This window comes from Loxodonta africana, chromosome 27 (genome assembly GCF_030014295.1).
Source record: "Loxodonta africana isolate mLoxAfr1 chromosome 27, mLoxAfr1.hap2, whole genome shotgun sequence".
NCBI lineage: Eukaryota > Metazoa > Chordata > Mammalia > Proboscidea > Elephantidae > Loxodonta > Loxodonta africana.
The window spans coordinates 9,171,934-9,190,124 of record NC_087368.1 but is presented as its reverse complement, the minus strand read 5'-3'; the positions used below and the strand labels follow the sequence as shown (position 1 = coordinate 9,190,124).

Genomic DNA, 18,191 nt, shown 5'->3' with positions numbered 1-18,191 from the left:
GGTCCATTTATCTGAACTGAAAAAGACTACAGCACCTGTTTGTACTAGAAGTCACAGAAGAACTCAAAGTGAAATTCACTTGTGTTCAAACATGAAGTAGATGACTACAAGAGTGAATGACTTACCCCAGGTCATGGAGCTGGAACATGCAGGTGGCTAAGCTTTAGACTCTGTTATACTGCTATCTTTCTAGCTTTAGCTATTCTGTATGTTATATACTTAAGAATTATTTTTTGGTAAACATTTATGCAACTTTTGGAGATTTTTGGAGTTAGTTTGGTAATTTTAACCAAACCCATTGCTGTTGAGTTCTTTCTGATTCATAGCGACCCCATAGGACAGAGTATAACTGCCCCATAGGGTTTCCAAGGAGCACTTGGTCCATTTGAACTGCAGACCTTTTGGTTAGCAGCTGAATGTTAACTACTACACCATCAGGGTTTCCTTGGTAATTACAGGCACAGTTATTTTTTCTGAATGTTTGTGGTAGTATTCCTTTTCCATATTTGTGTTCTAATCATGACTCCCATTACTGCTTTAATACTTTTATTGTTTCCTTTTTCTATTGCTTGGCAAGAAAATGCTTTTATCAAATTAGTTATTTCAGTAGCCGGTGCTAACAATTTAATTGAGTGCGGGATGCATCACTCTTCCCCTCAGCCTACAAGATCATACCGATCCTTTTGCTGTGCCAGTATTAGATTATAAATCCACACCTGATTTTACTGTTGATTTTGAGAAACTCTTTAAATGGGCTATTCATGTCACATTATGGCTACTTCCAGAATTACCCACTTATCCATCAACTCCCTGTTTCAATCTTACCAATGCATGGTTAGAATGTTTTATTCTATCCACACCATGCAATCTTTTTCTTGATGGTGTTCAATATTATTCTACAGTAGTAGCAGATAGTCATTTTTTTTTTTTTTTGCTGTTCATCTTTTTTTTTCTTTTTAATTTTTATTAAGCTTCAAGTGAACATTTACCATTCCAATCAGTCTGTCACATGTAGGTTTACATACATCTTACTCCCTTCTCCCACTTGCTCTCCCCCATTGAGTCAGCTCTCACAGTCTCTTGTTTCGTTCCAATTTTGCCATCTTCCCTCTCTCTCTATCTTCCCATCCCCCCTCCAGCCAAGAGTTGCCAACACATTCTCCCGTGTCCACCTGATTTAATTAGCTCACTCTTCATCAGCATCTCTCCCCCGCCACTGACCAGTCCTTTTCATGCCTGATGATTTGTCTTCGGGGATGGTTCCTGTCCTGTGCCATCAGAAGTTCTGGGGAGCATTGTCTCTGGGATTCCTCTAGTCGCAATCATACCATTAGGTGTGGTCTTTTTATGAGAATTTGGGGTCTGTATCCCATTGGTCTCCTGCTCCCTCAGGAGTTGTCTGTTGTGCTCCCTGACAGGACAGACATCGATTGTGGCCGGGCACCAACTAGTTCTTCTGGTCTCAGGATAATGTAGGTCTCTGGTTCATGTGGCCCTTTCTGTCTCTTGGGTTCTTAGTTGTCGTGTGACCTTGGTGTTCTTCCTTTGCCTTTGCTCCAGGTGGGTTGAGACCAATTAATGTATGTTAGATGGCCGCTTGTTGGCATTTAGGACACCAGGCGCCACAATTCAAAGTGGGATGCAGAGTGTTTTCATAATAGAATTATTTTGCCAATTGACTTAGAAGTCCCCTCAAACCAAGTTCCCCAGACCCCAACCCCTGCTTCATTGACCTTTGAAGCTTTCATTTTATCCCGGAAACCTCTTTACTTTTAATCCAGTCCAATTAGGCTGACCTTCCTTGTATTGAGTGTTGTCTTTCCCTTCACCTAAAGCAGTTCTTATCTACAGATTGATCAATAAAAAGCCCTCTCCCTCCCTCCCTCCCTCCCCCCTTTGTAACCACATAAGTCTGTGTTCTTCTCCGTTTTTTCTATTTCTCAAGATCTTATAATAGTGGTCTTATACAATATTTGTCCATTTGCAACTGACTCATTTCGCTCAGCATAATGCCTTCCAGATTCCTCCATGTTATGAAATGTTTCAGAGATTCGTCACTGTTCTTTATCGATGCGTAGTATTCCATTGTGTGAATATACCACAATTTATTTACCCATTCGTCCGTTGATGGACATCTTGGTTGCTTCTAGCTTTTTGCTATTGTGAACAGAGCTGCAATAAACATGGGTGTGCATATTGTTTGTGTGAAGGCTCTTGTATCTTTAGGGTATATTCCGAGGAGTGGGATTTCTGGGTTGTATGGTAGTTCTATTTCTAACTGTTTAAGATAACGCCAGATGGATTTCCAAAGTGGTTGTACCATTTTACAATCCCACCAGCAGTGTGTGAGAGTTCCAATCTCTCTGCAGCCTCTCCAACATTTATTATTTTGTGTTTTTTGAATTAATGCCAGTCTAGTTGGTGTGAGATGGAATCTCATTGTAGTTTTAATTTGAATTTCTCTAATGGCTAATGATCGAGAGCATTTTCTCATGTATCTGTTGGCTGCCTGAATATCTTCCTTAGTGAAATGTGTGTTCATATCCTTTGCCCACTTCTTGATTGGGTTGTTTGTCTTTTTGTGGTTGAGTTTTGACAGAATCATGTAGATTTTAGAGATCAGGCGCTGGTCTGAGATGTCATAGCTGAAAATTCTTTCCCAGTCTGTAGGTGGTCTTTTTACTCTTTTGGTGAAGTCTTTAGATGAGCATAGGTGTTTGATTTTTAGGAGCTCCCAGTTATCTGGTTTCTCTTCATCATTTTTGGTAATGTTTTGTATTCTGTTTATGCCCTGTATTAGGGCTCCTAGGGTAGATCCTATTTTTTCTTCCATGATTTTTATCGTTTTAGTCTTTATGTTTAGGTCTTTGATCCACTTGGAGTTAGTTTTTGTGCATGGTGTGAGGTATGGGTCCTGTTTCATTCTTTTGCAAATGGATATCCAGTTATGCCAGCACCATTTGTTAAAAAGACTATCTTTTCCCCAATTAACTGACACTGGTCCTTTGTCAAATATCAGCTGCTCATACGTGGATGGATTTATATCTGGATTCTCAATTCTGTTCCATTGGTCTATGTGCCTGTTGTTGTACCAGTACCAGGCTGTTTTGAATACTGTAGCTATATAATAGGTTCTGAAATCAGGTAGGGTGAGGCCTCACACTTTCTTCTTCTTTTTCAGTATTGTTTTGCTTATCCGGGGGTTCTTTCCTTTCCATATGAAATTAGTGATTTCTTTCTCTATCCCCTTAAAGTATGACATTGGTATTTGGATTGGAAGTGCATTATATGTATAAATGGCTTTTGGTAGAATAGACATTTTTACTATGTTAAGTCTTCCTATCCATGAGCAGGGTATGTTTTTCCACTTAAGCATGTCCTTTTGAATTTCTTGTAGCAGAGTTTTATAGTTTTCTTTGTATAGGTCTTTTACATCCTTGGTAAGATTTATTCCTAAGTATTTTATCTTCTTGGGGGCTACTGTGAATGGTATTGATTTGGTGATTTCCTCTTCGGTGTTCTTTTTGTTGATGTAGAGGAATCCAAGTGATTTTTGTATGTTTATTTTATATCCTGAGACTCTTCCAAACTTTTCTATTAGTTTCAGTAGTTTTCTGGAGAATTCGTTAGGGTTTTCCATGTATACAATCATGTCATCTGCAAATAGTGATAGCTTTACTTCCTCCTTACCAATCTGGATACCCTTTATTTCTTTGTCTAGCCTAATTGCCCTGGCTAGGACTTCAAGTACGATGTTGAATAAGAGCGGTGATAAAGGGCATCCTTGTCTGGTTCCCGTTCTCAAGGGAAATGCTTTCAGGTTCTCTCCATTTAGAGTGATATTGGCCGTTGGCTTTGCATAGATGCCCTTTATTATGTTGAGGAATTTTCCTTCAATTCCTATTTTGGTTAGAGTTTTTATCATAAATGGGTGTTGAACTTTGTCAAATGCCTTTTCTGCATCTATTGATAAGATCATGTGGTTTTTATCTTTTGTTTTATTTATGTAATGGATTACATTAATGGTTTTTCTGATATTAAACCAGCCTTGCATACCTGGTATAAATCCCACTTGATCACGGTGTATTATTTTTTTGATGTGTTGTTGGATTCTATTGGCTAGAATTTTGTTGAGGATTTTTGCATCTATGTTCATGAGGGATATAGGTCTAAAATTTTCTTTTTTTGTAATGTCTTTACCTGGTTTTGGTATCAGGGAGATGGTAGCTTCATAGAATGAGTTGGGTAGTATTCCATCTTTTTCTATACTTTGAAATACCTTCAATAGTAATGGTGTTAAGTCTTCTCTGAAGGTTTGGTAGAACTCTGCAGTATAGCCATTTGGGCCAGGACTTTTTTTTTTGGAAGTTTTTTCATTACCGTTTCAATCTCTTTTTTTGTTATGGGTCTATTTAGTTGTTCTACTTCTGAATGTGTTAGTTTAGGTAGGTAGTATTGTTCCAAGAATTTATCCATTTCTTCTAGGTTTTCAAATTTGTTAGAGTACAATTTTATGTAGTAATCTGATATGATTCTTTTGATTTCATTTGGTTCTGTTGTGATGTGGTCCTTGTCGTTTCTTATTCGGGTTATTTGTTTCCTTTCCTGTTTTTCTTTAGTCAGTCTAGCCAATGGTTTATCAATTTTGTTAATTTTTTCAAAGAACCACCTTTTGGCTTTGTTAATTCTTTGAATTGTTTTTCTGTTCTCTAATTCATTTAGTTCAGCTCTAATTTTTATTATTTGTTTTCTTCTGGTGCCTGATGGGTTCTTTTGTTGCTCACTTTCTATTTGTTCAAGTTGTCGGGACAGTTCTGTGATTTTGGCTCTTTCTTCTTTTTGTATGTGTGCATTTATCGATATAAATTGGCCTCTGAGCACTGCTTTTGCTGTGTCCCAGAGGTTTTGATAGGAAGTATTTTCATTCTCGTTACTTTCTAAGAATTTCCTTATTCCCTCCTTGATGTCTTCTATAACCCAGTCTTTTTTCAGGAGGGTATTGTTCGTTTTCCAAGTATTTGATTTCTTTTCCCTAGTTTTTCTGTTATTGATTTCTAGCTTCATTGCCTTGTGGTCTGAGAAGATGCTTTGTAATATTTCAATGTTTTGGATTCTGGGAAGATTTGTTTTATGACCTAATATGTGGTCTATTCTAGAGAATGTTCCATGTGCACTAGACAAAAAAGTATATTTTGCAGCAGTTGGGTGGAGAGTTCTGTATAAGTCAACGAGGTCAAGTTGGTTGATTGTTGTAAGTAGGTCTTCCGTGTCTCTATTGAGCTTCTTACTGGATGTCCTGTCCTTCTCCGAAAGTGGTGTCTTGAAGTCTCCTACTATGTATGTGGAGGTGTCTATCTCACTTTTCAATTCTGTTAAAATTTGATTTATGTATTTTGCAGCCCTGTCATTGGGTGCGTAAATATTTAATATGGTTATGTCTTCCTGATCAATTGTCCCTTTTATCATTATATAGTGTCCTTCTTTATCCTTTGTGGCGGATTTAAGTCTAAAGTCTATTTTGTCAGAAATTAATATTGCTACTCCTCTTCTTTTTTGCTTATTGTTTGCTCGATATATTTTTTTCCATCCTTTGAGTTTTAGTTTGTTTGTGTCTCTAAGTCTAAGGTGTGTCTCTTGTAGGCAGCATATAGATGGATCGTGTTTTTTTATCCAGTCCGTGACTCTCTGTCTCTTTATCGGTGCATTTAGTCTGTTTACATTCAGCGTAATAAGTAAGTTTTTAGTGCTGTCATTTTGATGCCTTTTCATGTGTGTTGTTGGCCATTTCATTTTTCCACATGCTTTTTTGTGCTGAGACGTTTTTCTTAGTAGCTTGTGAGATCCTCATTTTCATAATGTTTAACTTTGTGTTTGTTGAGTCGTTACGTTTTTCTTGGCTTTTTTCTTGAGTTATGGAATTGATATTCGTTTTTGTGGTTACCTTTTTATTTACCCCTATTTTTCTAAGTAAAAACCTAACTTGTATCCTTCTATATCGCCTTGTATCACTCTCCATCTGGCAGTTCAATGCCTCCCATATTTAGTCCCTCTTTTTGATTATTGTGATCGTTTATCTATTGATTTCCATGATTTCCTGTTGTGTGTATTATTTTGTTTATTTATTTATTTTTTAGAATTAGTCTTAATTTGTTTGTTTTTGTGCTTTCCCTATTTGAGTTGCGTTGATATCAGAACGTTCTGTTTTGTTACCTTGTATTGTGCTGGTACCTGATATTATTGGTCATCCGGCCAAACAATCTCCTTTAGCATTTCTTGCAGTCTTGGTTTAGTTTTTGCAAATTCTCTAAACTTGTGTTTATCTGTAAATATCTTAATTTCACCTTCATATTTCAGAGAGAGTTTTGCTGGATATATGATTCTTGGTTGGCAGTTTTTCTCGTTCAGTGCTCTGTATACGTCGTCCCATTCCCTTCTTGCCTGCATGGTTTCTGCTGAGTAGTCTGAACTTATTCTTATTGATTCTCCCTTGAAGGAAACCTTTCTTTTCTCCCTGGCTGCTTTTAAAATTTTCTGTTTGTGTTTGGTTTTGGCAAGTTTGATGATAATATGTCTTGGTGTTTTTCTTTTTGGATCAATCTTAAATGGGGTTCGTTGAGCATCTTGGATAGATATCCTTTCGTCTTTCATGATGTCAGGGAAGTTTTGTGTCAGGATTTCTTCAACTATTTTCTCTGTGTTTTCTGTCCCCCCTCTCTGTTCTGGGACTCCAATCACTCGCAAGTTATCCTTCTTGGTAGAGTCCCACATGATTCTTAGGGTTTCTTCATTTTTTTTAATTCTTTTATCTGATTTTTTTTCAGCTATGTTGGTGTTGTTTCCCTGGTCCTCCAGAAGTCCCAGTCTGCATTCTAATTGCTCGAGTCTGCTCCTCTGACTTTCTATTGTGTTGTCAGATTCTGTAATTTTATTGTTAATCTTTTGGATTTCTACATGCTGTCTCTCTATGGATTCTTGCAACTTGTTAATTTTTCCACTATGTTCTTGAATAATCTTTTTGAGTTCTTCAACAGTTTTATCAGTGTGTTCCTTGGCTTTTTCTGCATTTATCCTAATTTCATTTGTAATATCTTTAAGCATTCTGTAAATTAAGTTTTTTATATTCTATATCTGATAATTCCAGGATTGTATCTTCATTTGGGAAAGATTTCGATTCTTTTGTTTGGGGGGTTGGAGAAGCTGTCATGGTCTGTTTCTTTATGTGGTTTGATATGGACTGCTGTCTCCGAGCCATCACTGGGAAACTAGATTTTCCAGGTAGTCGGCTAAAAGTAAATGCAATCAGATCCCTATCTGAATTCTCCCTCTGGCTCCGGGTATTCGGATGTTAATGGGGCTGCCTGGGGAGGGTGGGGGAGGGATCAGAGAGCTAGGAGTGTAGCACCACAGAATATAGAGCTGAACACCGCGTTCACGCTCCGCCCCCGTTCGCCAAAATCCGGGCGGGATGGGTCCCCAGCTAGGACGCTGCTTTCCTTGCTTGGAGACCCGTCACTTCCTCCCGGGGACTTCTCCCTCCGGTGCGCGGCACCGCTCGCGTGCACTGGGTGGGCGTTTCCCGCACAAATGGGTGGGCCCGCCCCCAGGGTCTATTCAGGCAATTATAATTGGGCTCCACGGTCACGCCCCGCCCATGCGCGCGCCCAAATCCCAGCGCGACGACTTCCGGGTTAGGACGCTGCTTTCCCCGTTCCGGAACCAGTCACTTCCTCCCGGGGACTTCTCCTTCCGGTGCGCCACACTTCTCACGTGAACTGGGTGGGTGTCACCCGCAGGGCCAGGTGGGCCCGCCCCCTGGGTCAATTCCGGGGAATAAAAATGGACCCCACGCTCACGCCCCACCCGCGCGCGCGCGAGCCCAAATCCCAGCAGAACGGCACCCCGTTTGGGACGTTGCTTTCCCCACTCCGGGAGCAATCACTTCCTCCCGGGGACTTCTCCTTATGGTGCGCCACACCTCTCACGCGAACTGGGTGGGCATCACTCGCACGACCAGGTGGGCCCGCCCCCTGGGTCAATTCAGGGTAATAAAAATGGACCCTGCGCTCATGCTCCGCCCACGCGCGTGCCCAGATCCCAGCGGAATGGCTCCCCGTCTGGGATGCTGCCTTCCCCACCTCGAGACCAGTCACCTCCGGGGATTTGTCCCTCCGGTGTGCCGCGCCACACGCGCGGACTGGGTGTGCGTCCTCCCGCACGAACGTGTGGGCTCCGCCCCGGGGTCACTGTAGGGATATATAGTTGACACCCCCCCCGCTCGCGCCCCGTCCGCCTCTCGCCTAACTCCCGGCGGGACAGCACCCCAGCTGGGATGCTATTCTCCCCACTCCCAGATCAGTCACTGCCTCCCGGGTGCTTCTACCTCCGGCTGCGCCTCTACGCCGCCCGCACCAACCAGCTAGACTTCCTCCCGGGATGGGTTCGGGGTGGAAGGGGTGGGCCCCCTTTCTGTGCCGTATGCCCCCCTGGGCTCTGCCCCAGATCGGGCTCCGAAGGTCACCTGCCTGGTACGCTGGCTCCTGGTTCTGAAAACGGTCGCTGTCTGCCCGTATTTGTTTGTTTTCTGACTCTAAGTCTGTGCTTGTTGTTCAGAGTTCGTAGATTGTTATGTATGTGATCGATTCCCTTGTTTTTCCGAGTCTTTGTTGCAAGAGGGATCCACGGTAGCGTCCACCTAGTCCGCCATCTTGGCCCCGCCTCCCAGATAGTCATTTTAAAAATAATTTAAAAACTCTCAGTTTGTGCCTGACTGAAGGATCCTCGGATTTTGGAGAATTATCCATTTGTGATGATTCATTAACTGCAAAGTGACTCAGAAGGGCCAATCAGTCCATCCCATTTCCTTATATTCAAACCTGGGCAGGCATGTTGTGTGCCCCATCTAGATGTGTCTTTTTGTGTGGAGAATCAGCTTACTCAAGGAAAAACTCTGATAAGTCACTCTATATTTGGGCATTGTCATGTTTACATGGTTGGAATATATGCTAGGCCCATGTACCTTAAAGATGCTAGGAGTTACCATGAGTATTCATTCATACAATGACACCTTGCTATGGAACAGTAACTTGAAATTAATATCCATAAAGAAGATGGAACTTGTTCTCTCAGATAATCCCATCATTTATTACCCAAGATGGGGAGATCCTTCTTATGTGCTGTTGTGCCCTGGCTTGGTACTATGCAATAGAACATCCCATTAGCAATTTATCTGCCACTATGGCTAAAATTGTCGATGATGTGGCCAATGGAATGGCCGCCCAACAAAAACTTTAGAATCCTTGGCAAAAGTAGTATTGGACCATGGGATAGTTCTAGATTTCCTCTTAGCCCAGCAAGGAGAGTTTTGCTCCATTGCTAACATCTATTGTTGCTCTTGGATTAACTGGAGATGTTGAACAGGATATTGCTAAGATTCATCCAATGGCTGTTTGGGTACAGTCTATACCCCCTATAACTTTACCATACTTTTTTTTATATGTTCAGTTGGCTACTTAATAGTGCAGGTTTTTGGTCACGGTCTCTGTTGCAAACTGGGTTAATTATTTTAACAATAATCTCTATTATTGGAATTATAAAATGTGTTATGCGATGTGCATCTACGACAGGAACTGATAACCCTGCTTCATCTCATGCTCAGAGAATTATGTATATCAACACTGCATTCAAGATCATGCTCAAAGAATTATGCATATCAACACTGCATTCAGGAACCCAAAATTAGAGAAGCCTCATGACTTACGTTAGCCATTTGAAAGTAAGTCAGGTTGTTCCTCCAATGTGGCCATACCCTATCCACTCCCTATACCGAAATCACTGAAGACAGCTGCTCAGCCATAGCATGATGGACGTACTGGAGCTGCCCAGCAACCGAGATACCGATGGTCCCTGATTATGGGGGAAAAGGGGCTTAATGTGAAAAACTAGAAAGGCATGAATTATGAAGGTTGAGCCACCACCTGGGAGTAGCATATTGACAAACTCATGCAGAAGACATTATGCCCATAACTGTGAACAAAGGATGTTCTTCAGAACCCTTGATCAAAAGAACAGAATGATGTGGGATATAAAATCAAAAGAGGCATCTGATGTAAAGTAAAATGGGTGAACTAATGCTAAAGCTCAGTATAATCTTTCACACAGATTCAAACCCTGTTGCTTAGGAACCAACCCTGTCATTAAGGAAACTCTATTCTTTGTGGTCAGGCTAAGAATGTGGATATTACATGTCCTGGTGTCTGTAACCAAACCTTATTGAAAGTTTTTGTGTTAGATCACTCCAGAAAATCTTATGTTCTGAGCAAGGTAATGTTTAGCAATCTGTTCCCGACAGTATCTGTTACGCCATCATCATGTCATCATTTTGTGATGGTCATGAGACCCTCTCCACAAACACATACCTTGCAATTTTGTCCTTTAGCCAATTAATGTATTCTTTAGCTATATTAATGTAACCACTAATGTTAAAAATCATGTTTTGCTTTCTCCCACCTTTGATTGATTTCAGTCACTGTAAACCAATCAGAATATTGTGTTTTGTAGTTCCTCCTATGGCATATAACTATGTGTGATTTGCACTCTCTCCCTTGGATCCATGAGCTTCGGACTCTGAGGTTTTCACAGTCTCCATTTGAATGACATATTGGCTTCAATAAATGTCTTTGATTTTACTCTAACAGAGTTGGAGAATCTTCTCTCTATGACAAGCATAACTTGGGGAAACTACTTGGAGAATTGGCAAATGCACCATCAAAAACTAATAGACAAAGAGACAAAAGGTTTAAATAAAATCAGTAAGCTTAATATCAGCATTTACATAAAATCAGTAGTAGACAACTATCCACATCACTCCCTCAAGACAGTAAGTCTAGCCATTTTACAGGTGAATTTTACCAAACTTACAAAAGAAAACATCTTTCTTTTATTTAACAAAGTAAATAGGTAGCGAAAAACATAGGACCCAGAGACCAGGTGTGTAGTACAAAGACTTGATGCAGCAGGTGCTGTTCAGACACCTTGTGTTTTAACCCTAAACAGTTGCTGTCAGGCTGATTCTGACTCATGGAGACCCCACATGTGTCAGAGTAGAACTGTACTCCATAAGGTTTTAAATGTTTGATTTTTTTAGAACTAGACCCAAAAGCCTTTCTTCTGAGGCACCTCTGGGTAGACTTGAATGTCCAGCCTTTCAGTTAGCAGCCAAGCACTTTAACCATTTGTCTCAACCTTCTGACATATTCAACTTTTTGATAAGTGCAGTCATTTAAGCAACAGGACCATTCAGAGCCACTTCATTTATTCAAAAAGTCTTCCACATGACTGCTTCAAGGGTATCTTGGCTGGTGATGGCTCTTCTGTGGTTCAAATCCATGCAAAATGCATATAATATACTTCTGTAAGAAAATATACAATAATTGTATGTGTAGTATGATATAAACCCTGGGAGGAAAAAAAGCAGACAAATATCTATGAAGAATAAGAAAGACTGGAAGAAAACATACCACAATGTTAGGTAAAGTTAAGTTTGAATGACAGAAATGTGAGTCATTTCTTCTCTTTTGGATTTTTCTTTAGTGAGAAATAGTTTAGTAGTTTCCAAATATATTGATGCTTCTTATTAAACTTAAAAACTTTTAATGGTTCTATTACTTCATTGAAACAAACAGAAAACAACTAGCAAAATAGCAAAAGAAAACCTAACCATATCAATGAGAACATTAAAATTGAATGGACTAAACACGCCAGTCCAAAGGCAGAGATTATGTGACTGGATAAAACAGCAAGATCCAACAATGGGTCTTGCTGCTTACAAGAGGAACACCTTAGATTCAAAGAAACAAGTAGGTTGAAAACAAAGAATAGAAAAAGATATAGTATGTAAACAGTAACCATAAGAGAGCTGGAATGGCTATATTAATATCACATTAAATAGACTTTAAAACAAATATTACTATGGACCTTTTTGATAGTCAATACATGTAGAATATATAACAATTATAAATGTCCTTGAACAACAGACCCCCAAAATGCATGAAGCAGATACCAGAAGGATTAAAAGAGGAAATAGACAATTTATCAATAATAGTTAGGACTTTCAATACCCCACTCTCAGTCATTGATGGAGTAACTACAGAAGACTTTAACACTACTCATCAACTTGACATAACTGATATTTATAAAATGCCCAAGGACTGCAGAACACAAGCTCTTTTCAAGTATACATGGAACATTTTCCAGGGTAGGCCTTATACAGGAGCCAAAAACAAGTCTCAATAAAATTAAAAAGACTGAAATTACACAAAGTGTGTTCTCTGATTCTCTGACCACAATGGAATTAAATTAGAAATCCACAACCGACCAAATACTTGAAAATTAACACACTTCAAAATAATCCATGAATCAAAGAAGAAAACAGACGAGACATTAAAAATAATTTGGACTTAATGAAAACAAAAACACAACATATCAAAACATATGGGGTGTATCTTAAGCGTTGCTTGTTAAGAAATGTGTAACTTTAAATTCCTATGACAGAAAGAAGAGAACTCTCAAAAAACCTAAGCTTCCACCTTAGGAAACTACAAAACAATAAGCAAGCTAAACAGAAAGCAAGCAAGAGGGATGAAATAATACTGTAGCTGAAAGAAAAACCCAGAGAAAATCAAATAAACCAAGAGTTGGCTTTTTGAAAAGATCAACAAAATTGACAAACCTTTAACCTTTGGCTAGACTGACCAAGAAGACAAAAGAGAAGACACCGATTACCAAAATCAGGAACGAAAGAGGGGCACCACTACCAACCCTACAGAAATGAGAAGAATTATAAGGGGTCTGCCCGCCCTCCCCCTCGGTCCGCTCGGGCTCCTCTCACGGTGGTGGCTCTGCGGCTGGGGAGACCTGCCACAGGCCGCTCTGTCTCAGCCGCCAACTCCTCCAGCGCAGGTGCAGGTGAAGCGGCGGCTGTCACCCCCGGGGTAGAACCCCTTCATGCATGAGCTGCGCTTCAGCACTCTGCAGAAGGCCCAGATCGCCATCATGACGCTGACCCTCTTCCCCATCCGACTCCTGTTTGCCGCCTTCATGATGCTGTTCGCCTGGTCCTTCGCTTTTGTACCTTCACTGGGATTTGCTGAGAGAGAACCAGAAGAGCCGCTGGCTTGTGGCAGAAGGTCGTGGACTTCCCGCTCAAGGCAGTCATGCAGACCACGTGATATGCCGGCGGCTTCCACCTGGTGGCCCAGAAGGGGTGACAGGCCCTACCGACTGAGGCGGCCATCCTGGCCCTTGGCACCACACCCCTCGTACTTCGACGCCGTTCCCGTGACCATGACCATGTCGTCCATCGTGAGGAAGGCAGAGAGCAGGGGTATCCCCATATGGGGAATTCTGATCAAGTACATCCGGCCAGTGTGTTCGGATCAGACCAGGACTTGTGCAGGAAAACAGTGGAAGAGATAAAGAGAGGGGCTTAGTCCAATGGGAAGTTATGACAATGATTTTTCCAGAAGGTCCTTGTACCAATGGGACCTGTCAAACTATCTTCAAGACTGGTGTGTTTATCCTTGGTGTTCCTGTCCAGCTTGTGGTTTTAGGATACCCAAATAAGCTGGACATGATCATGTGGACGTGGCAAGGACCTGGAGTGTTGGAAATGCTGTGGCTCGCCCTGTGTCCGTTTCACAGTTAGGTGGAAATTGAGTTTCTCCCAGTTTACCACCCTTCCAAGGCGAAGAGGAGCCCGGTGCTATATGCCAGCAACATGAGGCGCGTCACGGCAGAGACCCTGGGCGTCTCCGTCATGGATTACACGTTTGAGGATTGTTAGCTGGCCCCAGCGGAAGGACAGTCCGTCTCCCCTCCGACACTTGCCTTCTAGAATTTGCTAGGCTTGTGAGAGGCCTGGGGCTAAAGCTAGAAAAACTTGAAACAGATAAAAAGCACAAAGGTGAAGAAGGGCGAGAAGACTGACTTGTGAAGTTCACGGAGTACTTGGAGGTACCCCTTTCCGACACGCTGGACTGCATGTTCTCACTGACGAGAGCGGAGGTGGCAAGATGGACCTGCGGGAATACGTGATCGCCTTGTCCGTGGTCTGCAGAGCGTCTGAGACTCTGGACACCATCCAGCTGCCATTCAAGATGTATGCATAGCATAAGGACGGGTGCATAAATGAGGAAGACCTGTCCTGCATTCTGAAGACGGCCTTGGGCGTGGCAGAGCTGCTTCTGATAGACCTCTTCAGCGGTGTGGATGAAGATGAGAAGAATCTCTTTTGCTGACAGGTTTGCACACATGTACCCAGACTTTGCAGAAGAATATCTGTGTCCTCACCAGGCACGGTTTGAAACCTGCGCTTAGACTCTTGTCAGCGCCAACCCCGAACAGCCTCTGTACTGACTTAAGCCCGGAAAGCACTGACCCCGGGAGGAAGCCTGTCCATAGGAAACTGGACTAGGACAGAAGGTTCTGGAGTGAGGAACCTCCCCGGCTCTGTCACCATGCCCTACCAGGGGCTGTGGCTCCCCATTTGCTCATGAGGATATCTGGTGTTCTCTCTCCCCACAGGGCCTACACATGTTGTCTCCAGACTGAGGTTTTAGAAGATGTAGGGTGTGTAAGGGGCCGTGGTGACAGGATGGTTAAGCACTGGGCTTCTAGCCAAAAGGTCAGTCCTTGGAACCTACTAGCAACTCTGTGGGAGAAAGATGTGAGTCTGCTTACTTAAAGATTTACAGCCTTGGAAATCCTATGGGGCAGTTCTACCCTGTCCTGCTCTTTTTTGAATGTTGTTTGCTTGATATATTTTTTTCCATCCTTTGAGTTTTTAGTTTGTGTCTCTAAGTCTAAGGTGTGTCTCTTGTAGGTAGCATACGGACAGATCTTGTTTTTTAATCCATTCTGCCACTCTCTGTCTCTTCATTGGTGCATTTAGTCCATTTATATTCAGAGTTATTGTGGATAGGTATGAATTTAGTGCTATCATTTTGATGTCTTTTTTTGGTGTGTTGTTGACAGTTTCTTTTTCCCACTTAATTTTATGTGCTGAGTAGATTATTTTTATATATTGTCCTTTCCTCATATTTGTTGTTGTCAATTTTGTTTCTGCTGAGTGTCTATTTTTCCCTTGTATTTTATTTTGATGTGTAGGATAGTTTGTCTCCTTTGTGGTTACCTTGTTTACCCCTATTTTTCTAAATTTAAACCAAACTTTTATTCTTTGTATCACCATATCTTCCTCTCCATATGGAAGGTATATGATTACATTTCTTAGTCCCTCTTTAGTATTTTAACATTGTCTTCTTTTACATAATAATATTGCTATTACCCTGTTTTGAGCTTTTTTTTTTTTTTGAATAATCTGGCTTTGTTTTCTTGGATTACCCCGTCTGGGGTTGACTTCTGATTGCTCTGCCCAGTGTTCTAGTCTTGAGTTGATACCTGATATTACTGATTTTCTAACCAAAGAACTCCCTTCAGTATTTCTTGTAGTTTTGGTTTGGTTTTTTAAAAATCCCTAAACTTGTGTTTATCTGGAAATGTCACAATTTCACCTTCATATTAAAGAGACAGTTTTGCTGGATGTATGATTCTTGGGTGGGAATTCTTTTCCTTCAATTTTTTAAATATGTCATCCCATTGTCTTCTTGCCTGCATGGTTTTTGCCGAGTAGTCCGAGCTTATTCTTATTGGCTTTCCTTTGTAGGTGACTTTTCATTTATCCCTCGCTGCTCTTATAATTCTTTATCTTTGGTTTTGGCAACTTTGATTATAATATGTCTTGGTGACTTTCTTTCAAGATCTACCTTATGTGGAGTTCGATGAGCATCTTGGATAGATATGTTCTCATCTTTCACGATATCAGGGAAATTTTCTGCCAAGAAATCTTCAACAGTTCTCTCTGTATTTTCTGTTATCCCTCCCTGTTCTGGTACTCCAATCACTCATGGGTTATTTCTCTTGATAAGAGTCCCACATGACTCTCAAGGTTTCTTCATTTTTTAAAATTCTTTTATCTGATTTTTCTTCAAATATATTAGTGCCAAGTGATTTATCTTCAAGTTCAAAAATTCTAGCTTCTACTTGCTCAATTCTGCTCCTCTGACTTTCTATTGAGTTGTCTACTTATGTAATTTTATTGTTAATCTTCTGAAATTCTGATTGCTGTCTGCCTATGGATTTTTCCAGCTTGTTAGACTTTTCATTATGGTCCTGAATAATCTTTCTAGTTTCTTAAGCTGCTTTATCTGTGTGTTGCCTGGCTTGTTCTGGGGGTTGCCTCATTTCCTTCCTGATGTCTTCAAGGGTTCTGTATATTAAACTTTTGTATTCTGGCTCTGGTAATTCCAGGAATGCACTTTCATCTAGAAGATCCCTGGATCTTTGTTTTGAGAGCTTTATGAGGTGATCATGGTCTGTTTCTTTATGTGACTTGATATTGACTGTTTTCTCCTAGCCATCTATAAGTTATCATATTAATTAATGCTTGCTTACTGCGTCATAGCTTCTTGCTTTGTTTTGTTTTGATATACCCCTATGAGTTGCTTGAGTGAGCTAGCTTGATTATTTTCACCTTTGTAGCTCTGACGTCCTGTCCCCAGATGGCTAGAGCTGCTATCCGGTATATCAGTCTAGGAGTCCATTCAGTTTTCTTGTATGAATTCAGCTCAGGTGTCCAGGTAGCTGATCATCAAGTGTGTGGTACAGGCTCTGTCCTACAGTCTTAGAGGGGCAGGGGATATTGGCGTATATACCGGTATCTGATTGCAGCAGGGGGTCACACTCTGAACAAAGCAGAGGACTGAGAACCAACCCCCGAGTGTCTCTGAGGAAAGCACGTCCCTGTTCCCTAGAGCCTGCAGGTAGGTGGGTTCTGCAGATGGACCATGGGCATCCAATGTTTTTGTTTGTAAGGACTGGGAGGTACCAGTAATCTTTAGACCCCTGTCGTGGGTGGCTTCGTGACCTGAGTGGAGCTACTGTCCTTAGGTCCCTGATGTGGGTAGGTGAGGACCTTGTTTAATAGGCAAAGCGATGTCGAACATCAAACACTCACCTCTCCACCACACAGCTGAAACAGTTGGATTCTGCCAAAAAGGGCCTATTCCCCCCAAAATAGGCCCACACAGGTCCATGCAGGAGGGAAGGGTGCTGAAAGCCCATGGATGGTTTATGCCTGGACAGGAGCCGCTTCTGTCCTGAGCTCCCCCAGTTAGTGGAGCTAGCAAATTATCTTTTCCCCCAGTTGCAAATTTTTTCCTTCCCCAAGGCCAGGAGGATGGCTCTAGGTGCTCAGCGGGGCCTATCTCAGGCCCAGGGAATTCAGCTGCTGAAGTCAGCTTGGGGCTGGGGTGGCGCGGTAAAATATACACAAGTACTTAGCTTCTGCCGAGAGCGCTGTTCTTTTCAGGTTCCGGAGGTGTGAGTAGGCTGTGTGGCTGGCTGTTTCTCCCTGAGGGAACTGCGGCTGAATGTTAGTACCAGTCCACTGCCACCACCGCTCCGGGAATGGTGCCTGAGTGCTCCCCACAATTCAGGTCTGATAACTCCTCTCCACTTCTGAACAGTCTCTTCCTCCCCCTGCCCCTCAGTTCATTGTCTAAGCTTGCCTTTGAAGCTCAGGGCTCCCAGCTTGTCACAAATATACTCGTTTCACTTATTTTTTTTGGTCTTTGTTGTAAAGAGGGCTCGATGGAAGCGTTTGTCTATTCCACCGTCTTGGCTGTGCCTCCCGTTGTTACCGTTTTGAGTATTTTTTTTATCTTGATTTCCCTGTCTGGGGTGACTTGTTATTGCTCTGCCCAGTGTTCTAGTTTTGGGTCAATACCTGATATTATTGATTTTCTAACTAAAGAACTCCCTTTAGTATTTCTTTTAGTGTTGGTTTGGTTTTTACAAATTCCCTAAACTTCTGTTTATCTGGAAATGTCCTAATTTCACCTTCATATTTGAGATATGGTGTTGCTGGATATATAATTTTTGGCTGGCAATTTTTTTCCTTCAATTTTTTATATAAGTGATCCCATTGCCTTCTTCCCTCCATGGTTTCTGCCGAGTAGTCCGAGCTCATTGTTACTGACTCTCCTTTGTAGGTGACTTTTCGTTCATCCCTAACTGCTCTTAAAATTCTCTCTTTATCTTTGGTTTTGGTTTTGGCTGTTAAAATTATCTCTTTATCT

At 41.6% G+C, this 18,191-nt stretch overlaps 1 pseudogene; it reads left to right on the top strand.

The window, feature by feature from the left end:
• The first annotated feature begins 12,987 nt into the window (after positions 1 to 12,987).
• Positions 12,988 to 14,609, top strand: LOC135228748 (lysophosphatidylcholine acyltransferase 1-like; annotated as a pseudogene).
• The last annotated feature ends 3,582 nt before the right edge of the window (positions 14,610 to 18,191 follow it).